Source organism: Hesperophylax consimilis, chromosome 1 (assembly GCF_061612785.1).
Source record: "Hesperophylax consimilis isolate HC1 chromosome 1, BYU_Hcon_1.0, whole genome shotgun sequence".
Taxonomy (NCBI): domain Eukaryota; kingdom Metazoa; phylum Arthropoda; class Insecta; order Trichoptera; family Limnephilidae; genus Hesperophylax; species Hesperophylax consimilis.
Window position 1 is genome coordinate 28,291,631 of NC_142836.1, and position 8,613 is coordinate 28,300,243.

Sequence of the window (8,613 nt, forward strand, 5' to 3'; positions counted from 1 at the left end):
GGGCTCCGCTAGGTTTGTATAGACTGGTTTGTGTTTTAATTCTAATACCTATTTTCCATGTTATTTTCTGTAGCAAAAATTTGCCCCTTTAATAACGCCTGCTCGCGTCCCCTTTAGAGTTATATCCCAGTTTTCAAGTAGTTTGTGGGCTACGCTAGGTTTGTATAAACTGGTTTGTGATTTAAATCTAATACCTTTTTCCATGTTCTAACCTAATCTTACCTCAAAAACACGCAAAATTCAAAAACTTTTAAAAATGTAATATGTATGTTTGCATGTGAATGAAGCAATGAATGTGTGACCACAAATTTATTCAAATGTATGTATGTTTGAATGTATGTGCCTAAAATTAGCTTTTTGCCCGTTGCAGGCAACTAATGGGTAAATGTACTAAGCCATTTGATGTTTGGGTGTAGATGAGACGAAGAGTGTGGGACTACAAAATTAAAGAAAGAAATATACTGATCATTTTTTCAGTACGGGGTGACAGTACCCATATGTAAAAACTTTTAACTGAAAAAAGGTTATTTAAAAAAAAAAAAACAATTGAATAAACCGTTTTTAATAGTAAATTACTTTCCCAAACGTCTGTGCTCCTGGTAGATTACAGCGTCACCGAGCTAATTTTTCGCAGAAATGGCTTTATAAGAATTATCATTAATTTAATAAAAAAAAATATATATATGCAAAACGAAATATGTTACCTACTGGTTAAAAAAATAAAGGGATCATGCTATGTATGAATGGCTCCCGGGGCGACGGTTCTCATGACCGCCACCCTAAATTAAATGATTATTATTAATCGCGAAATGCAAAAACCTTTAATAAAAAAAAAAAATCGTTACTTCAACCTACTTAATATTTATAACGCAAAAAAAATATTCCTTTTAAAAAAAATCAGAATGTGAATGAAGCATTACCTATGTTATTTTTGATTATTAAATGAAAAATCTTTATCATTGTATGTGGACCCAATTTATTGGAATACGTTTTTAAGTTTGATTAGCCTTAAATATTTGTAATAAAAACTGGTTGTTCCAAAGCATCCATCTATCTATCTATAATTTATCTGTGGTTTTAGTATGACATTTGACATTTGAGCCACTGCCGTCTCTGTTTACATTTGAGCTGATGAATGTTTTTTTTGCAGCTTAATTTATTTGCTAACAGTTCAATTAAAAACAGTTTATCCGATTACACCTCACATTCAACATATTCATAGTTATGACATGAATACATTTAATTAAAAATGAAACAATCAGGATGTGATTTGTCTACATATCGTTAACGTAGCGTATATTTTCTTTTATAAGTCTTAAACATTTTATACATCGACCCCTATAATGGAAGTCTTTACCTATAATGAAATGCATATTGAAAATGGTGGTGGAAAGAAACACGTTATAACATAAATGCTTAAAATATTTTTTTATTGGGTAACAAAACATTCAATATAAATGTACAGATATAGTTTGTTGTTTACAAAGAATATGCAAAACATGTTAGATTTGACAAATTTAACGTCTGATTTACACAACACTTGAATTGTGACGTCTTTGGGTTAATGCACACTTCTCACAATACATATAATATGGAATAGTGGTTTTAAAGCTGTAAAAACTTTGAACTGAACAACGCGCTAAGACACTTGTGTTTTGTTGCCTCGCGTGTTAAAAGCGTTTTAACTTTTGTATGAGTCAGAAGTACACTGGAATATGCCTCGACAATTTGGAATCCACAGTATAAACCGTAGAAAAAAAATATACACATTTCACTCTCTTTACTTAAAAGTAAGACGTTAAAAATATAATTGTTTACTACCTACAACTACTTGAACTTACATAAATACTTTTTTGTTGTTTGTTTTTGGGGTGTTATGTCGTGTTGCGCTAACTCCTTCTTTAGCCGACGCTGTCCGAAACGTCGGCTAAAGAAGGAGTTAGCGCAACACGGCATAACACCCCAAAAACAAACAACAAAAATGCTTTTGGCCGTGAGAATCTAAAAACTTACCTTACATAAATACATTTTAATTTAGCTCACTGATCTAGCTGAGCAAACCTATTTACCTATGTCAAGCTACCGATTGAAATGCCCTAGTGAGATGTGCAGAGTATGCTTTTTATGTAAAACACTGTTTTTTGAATGAAATAAATAAAATAAAATAACAGATTTTGGAAATAAGTAAAAATCAAACAACGTTTTAATTTCATTAAAGTGTATTTATTTTTTTTAAATCTGATTCGATATAAGTATTTTGAGTTTGAACTTGTTTTACTTTTTAAAGTTTAAACAGAATATAAAAATAGTTAAAATGCTTTTGGGAATCTATTTAATCTGAAACTAAATTTTCCTAATGATAAAAATCAACAGTTCCCTCAAATAGTGACAAATTTAGGTTTACGTTATCATCAAATGAATGTATTTAACCCTGTGAATAAATTTAAAATGGGAAGATTAGTCTTAAATAGATTAAATTTACTGGTTTAAATAGATATGAAACGACAATACCTAATCTAAAATTTACCTGTAAACAATGTTTTGGGTTGAAACTCCAGCCTGATTTACACCTTGAGGACTTCCGTCGACTATTTGAATTTTTAATGAATTTATTGTTATGACTCTGGAGCAAGCTACATACAATTGCCCATGCGTAAAGACGGGTTCTGGTAAATAAACACCAATCTGATTAAAAGTTTGACCCTGCGATTTAAATTGTCATTTCATAAGCAAGACTTTTTCGTTAATTTTACGTGCATCTACATTTTTGGGACACAGTATCGCTCTGTCACTGAATAAATTTGAATCGCTACAGAATGAGAATGTCCGTAAAGTGCGCTAATAACATCTTGGCAAATCGTACTTGACGGTGAAACTATTTCATGATGGTACGCAACTTTGAGGAGTTGGTAATGTTCCATTCCATGATTAAAACGTCTATTCTGTATTATTTGTAGGTTGTTTAAATACGTAAGCTCCCGATTTGCGAACCGAGCCAGGAAAGAAACGGCGTTTCGAGCCATTTGCGGTTGTTTCTTTCCTTTCCTATAAATCGAAGTTCAGCTCGTGTACATAGCATGAGGCTTTCTAAACGGCACAACTCTGATAAAAATGGAGAAGCAAAGAATGTGTTTCAACACTTTTGCTTTTTGCCCGAAAGTAATGGGTAAAAATGTGGTGCGTGGTGTAATGTTTGAATGTGAATGAAGCAAGATGTTTGTGCCAAATTTCATATTTACGATTTGATGTTCGAATGTAAATAAAGTAAATGCTTTCATTTAAATCAAATAGCTGTAGGTACCTGACCGACCCCCCTATGGTGGTCTGTGAACAAATTTTAAATGAACAAATTGGCCGTCCAATTAAAAACCTTGATCGTTTCCGATTTAAGTAGATATATTAACTGGCAAGCTAGTTATGTAATTAGTTCCATAATTATACCATTCATGGATGATTAGTAACTTTAAAATATCAAAGCGTTGAAGTGTCATCATTTTCATCACGCCTTTGGAAAGACATAGAGAGGATTGTGAAATTAGTTCCAGTTCAAAGTAACGCCGGCTGAAGTTCATTCATTCTCGAGGACTTGAAAACGCAGACAGTAGAGAAAGCTTTAGACATCCTGCAAACGAAAAAAATTATGCATATTGTTAATTCATTTATTAATATATAGTATTTTAATGTTTTTAACTTGGTACAACAAAAAAATCTGCAATAAGAGACAAATGATCAGAAGAATTGTGCAAAATTTACAGAATCAGCGTTAATGGCGATTGTCAAAGTTTCAAATGTAATATCAAATAGCGGGCCAGAACTAATTACATACATTTTGTAATAGATATTACTTGTACCCTATGTTTAAACATATATATTTAAACATCGGGGTTTATTAGCCATCTACGAACACAGTGCACGATCTTGAGATATGTTATTTGAATATTATAATTAAAGAGTCGCCTCATGTTTTCTTGTCTCAAGTGTTAATAGCGTTTTAACTTTTGTATGATAATACAATTTGACGCTCAACATGAATTTTATAGCTATGAATTTTAAATATTACAATGGCGTCCAACGCGTCTTGTATTTTAATCTTATTGCATTGTGTTGACTTTCAAATGTTACAATGATAGTCAATAATTGAAACGCCTGATGTAACTTACTATCTAATAGAATTATGCAAACAAACTTTGTAACTTTAAGGTCCGCTTCGTGTCACTAATAAATATTATAATGGCATTACCAAAACCCAGCTTAACTCAAAACACCAGTTTTTGTAGTTGGGCCCCTGTGATTATAAGCTCCGAACCGAACCAGAAAAGGAACGCAACAACTGCAAACGGCGTTTCGAGCCATTTGCGGTTGTTTCGTTCCTTTCCTATAAATAGCATGAGGCTTTCTAAACGGCACAACTCTGATAATTAAATACATATGCTTGCGTGTAAATGAAGCGGACTGCGTGTCAAAACGTTGCTTTTTCCCCGAAACTAATGGGTAAAAATGTGGTGTGTTATGAAATATTTGAATGTGAATAAAGCAAGATGTTATAGTTATGTCATACTGAAAACTGGCGCACGTAAAGATTAAAGGAACCGTTGTGTCTGCGAATATATCCGGCATGATTGTAGGCAAAAAATGAACGCTTTCTCTTTTATCATTTCACGTGACTTTCTTGTAAAACATTATCTGATAATTCCCAACCATCATACTTGTGCCATTGTATACCTGTTCAAGAAACGCTTAAAGCCGGCTGACAACTTTAATTTCAAACTTATATTTTTAGATATTTCTGAAGTTCCACGACGCCCGGTGGAGATTTCCTCCATTGTCAATTGCAATAAGCAGACAGTAGAGATGTTTCAATAGATGAAAGATAGGCTTTTATTTACGTTATAATAATAGTATGAACATGATAATATTCACCTTGAGAAAGTGCATTGAGGATTCTGCGCTGTCCTTTGTACAGAACGTCGAGTCAAAGCGATGCACGGTCATCACGACTTGACGATATTTCTGAAGCAACGCCAGTAACGTATGTAAGTAACGTAACGCCGGCTGTCATTACTCGGCTTTCTCGAATACTGAAAAGCGCAGACTGCAAAGACGTTTTCAAAACCCTGCAAATGACATTTTAATAACAGTTAGGCATTTTGTATCATTTTATTAATATATATTGCAAAATTTACAGACTCGACGATAATGGCAATTGTCAAAGTTTTAAAATGTATGTCAAATAGCAGCCAGAACAAACTACACGTAATATGCAGTCGTCTTATGTCATAATACTAATAATCATTTATAACACTGCCGCTAAAACATTCAGAAAAGTTCCCAATTATCATACGTGTACATACCTGTCCAAGAAACGCTCCCAAAAACCATCGATGAAATCGCCTAGGTGTATTTTTAACCGAATTTGGAAAAGCGTAGACGCCATTTTTTTAGATTTTAAAATCCACTTGAACACAACGTCCCGTGAAAGTATCCATACAGTAGAATCCTGCAAATAACGAATGTAATAACATTAAAATATAATTTAGAATATCATTAAGAAAGGGACGTTAGTTTTCTTTTTAATGAATCTACTATATTTCATTTCGTTTCCCCAAATAGTGATGGGTTTTGACAAATTTAATGATTAGTTCAAGTCACACTGTATGTATTTTACCACGTGAAGAAATCAATAGATTAAAAAGAATGTGTTTCAACACTTTTGCTTTTTGCCCGAAAGTAATGCGAGAGGCATCTGCCTAATTTTATAATTATATACATATGCTTGCGTGTAAATGAAGCGGACTGCGTGTCAAAACGTTGCTTTTTCCCCGAAACTAATGGGTAAAAATGTAGTGTGTTATGAAATGTTTGAATGTGAATAAAGCAAGATGTTATAGTTATGTCATACTGAAAACTGGCGCACGTAAAGATTAAAGGAACCGTTGTGTCTGCGAATATATCCGGCATGATTCTAGGCAAAAAGTGAACGCTTTCTCTTTTATCATTGGTGGATATGTCCTCCATTGTCAATTGCAATAGAGATGTTTTACATTGACAGTAGAGATGTTTCAATAGATGAAAGTTAGGCTTTTATTTACGTTATAATAATGACATTAATTAATTAATTATAACATGATAATATTCACCTTGAGAAGATGCTAGAATTCTGCGCTGTCCTTTGTCCAGAACGTCTAGTCGAAGCGTTGTTAGAGACGATATTTCGACAGCCTAGACGTTTCAGAACCCTACAAATGACAGTTAGGCATTTGTATAATCATTTATTAATATAAATTATTACGTTATATTATGGGTAAAACTCACTTTAAGTTCATTTTCGATCAAAGCTTGCAGATAGGCACCATTGTTTTCTTCGTCGCGTTCATGAGTGCAAATTCGATTTCCAATTGGGCAACTTGTCAAAGACACACGGAACTTGAGAATAATCTCAACTCATCTATTATCCATTATCGATATCCATTTCGACGGACTTTCCAATATTTTGAAACACACAGAAAACAAACAGACGCGTAAAAAATGCGGTTATTTAGTTAAAAGAGGACGCCATTTTGAGAAAAAAAAATGGCCACGTGACTACCGATGATACCACTATGAAAAGAAAAACATTTAGACATTAATTAAACCTATTACCCTAAAAATGGGGAAATTTAAAAACATCTTTCGTGAAATTTAAAAAAAAAATCAACGATACCCGATCAATTCAGACCCGACGCTCGATAAAAATCAATCGTGTTTTTAATTTACGTTCGAGTAATGCGAAAAACGCAAAATTTTCGACCAAAAAGGCGCAAGAAATTTTTTTTTTATGATTTCGCGTTCGGGGTGCGTTCGATGTTGAATAAAAACATAAACGGTGAAGGAGAAAATGTTTTGCAGATCATCCCGATCGATGAAAACGAAACGTTGCGAAAATGCACCAAAATTTGGCCGTTTCGAAACCGCGCGCGTGGCAACACTCGTGATTTCTGCAAAATTGGCAGACCACGTGGTACGATTCCCAGATTTGGAAGCTCTGTTGCAAATCGTTTTTTTGCCATAGTGGGGCAGTCCTGGCGGCGGGAGAGTGAACCTCGGTACTTGAGCATGGCGCGCCTCGAACGTTTCCAGTTTCTGTCGACAGAGTTCCTCTAATTTTCCAGCCGTAGAGTTTCCAAATAAAAAAACTGACTGCTGTTTCACGTTTTTACACGCAAAATTGAACTCGAATTCTATGCAAACAGAGAGGCGTCTCGGTCTACTTTCGCTTGAAGCCTGAAACAAAAGAAAGGCAACTTTTTTCAAGCACACGAAAACGAACCTAGTGTCCTATGCGACTTTAAGTTCGAGTGGTCGATTTTCGCCTAATTTTAAGCGACCAAATAAAAACAAAGAAACTGCGTATTACTGTATATATAGGGCCAACGAATGTATATTTATCTTGTGCTTTCTATATATAAGATGCAAATGGATGTAAAAAGCGAATATACCTGCACAAGTGAAATAAAAAAAGCTAAAAAATTTATAATGGATTAAGATTTTCTATATTGATATTGTTTGTAAATACAAATGTATCAATTGATTGTATGCAAGTAATTGCATAAATTTGCCCATGAGGGTGTGTAGGTATGTTGTGTGTCTTTGATTGAGTGTATGCCTATGAGTATGTTTAAGTATGTTGTGTGCCTTTGAGTGTGTGTATACCTATGAGTATGTTTAAGTATGTTATGTGCCTTTGAGTGTGTGTAGGCCTATGAGTATGTTTAAATATGTTGTGTGAATGCCTTTGAGTATGTTGACTGCGTTATAGCTATCTGTCCATGTATTTTATTAAGTCTTTGTATTGTACAGAAATGTTATTCTTCTGTATCTGTTTTCTATATTATAACTTCAAGTTATATGTGTACTTTTGTTTTATAATTAACTAGCTGACATGTACCCGGGGTCGCTCGGGGTTATGAATGGTTTGGAGTAAAGTTTCGAGGTTGTAAACTCTAGTGTACCTGAAAACGTGTATTCTAAATAATTGAACAAGTTTACTTTATATGAGTTTTTGTTCGTGCCATGCCTTCCTCGGGCGTGCCCGACTTTTTATACCATTCACTACTATATATGTATAAACCACTTTGTTACTATTAAAAATCTACATTTATCGACTTTTATCTCATTCCAGTGCAGTCGTCCCCGACGACTTATATCTTTCAAACTTGAAACTGATTATTCAGATAAGCGATAAAGTGGGTATACCTACTTGTTGAAAATGAAGATGTGCGTTTATTTACACGCCATTCACCACTTTGTTGAAAGTGAAGTGTTGGGAGTGAATATATACATTCACTCCCATATATATTTTAAAAATGTTTAAAAAATACTAATTTAGGTTGCCGGACTTTCGGTCTGCCGGTAACTCCGAATCAATGAACCCTAGACCTAGGATTTGATTTGAATTTAAAAGCATCATTTTCAAAATTGGAACTAATTGTTCAGACAAGCGACAAAATGGGTGTTTATATCTATGTGTAGGTACTATACAGTGAAAAAACGTAATATTACAATTTTTTGATTTGTGAATGTTAAAGTATTTTTTAGTTCTGTGAACGTTCTGTTAAAGTTCTGTTATTATTACAG

The 8,613-nt window shown here is 33.8% G+C and overlaps 1 long non-coding RNA gene across 1 annotated transcript; it reads right to left on the reverse strand.

The window, feature by feature from the left end:
* Positions 1-1,411: 1,411 nt before the first annotated feature.
* Positions 1,412-6,577, reverse strand: LOC149426574 (uncharacterized). The gene is made up of 5 exons (XR_016302807.1): positions 6,313-6,577; positions 6,138-6,236; positions 5,352-5,497; positions 4,921-5,114; positions 1,412-3,622 (listed from the first exon to the last, which is right to left on the reverse strand). It is a non-coding gene; the product is annotated as an uncharacterized LOC149426574 (long non-coding RNA).
* Positions 6,578-8,613: the final 2,036 nt, after the last annotated feature.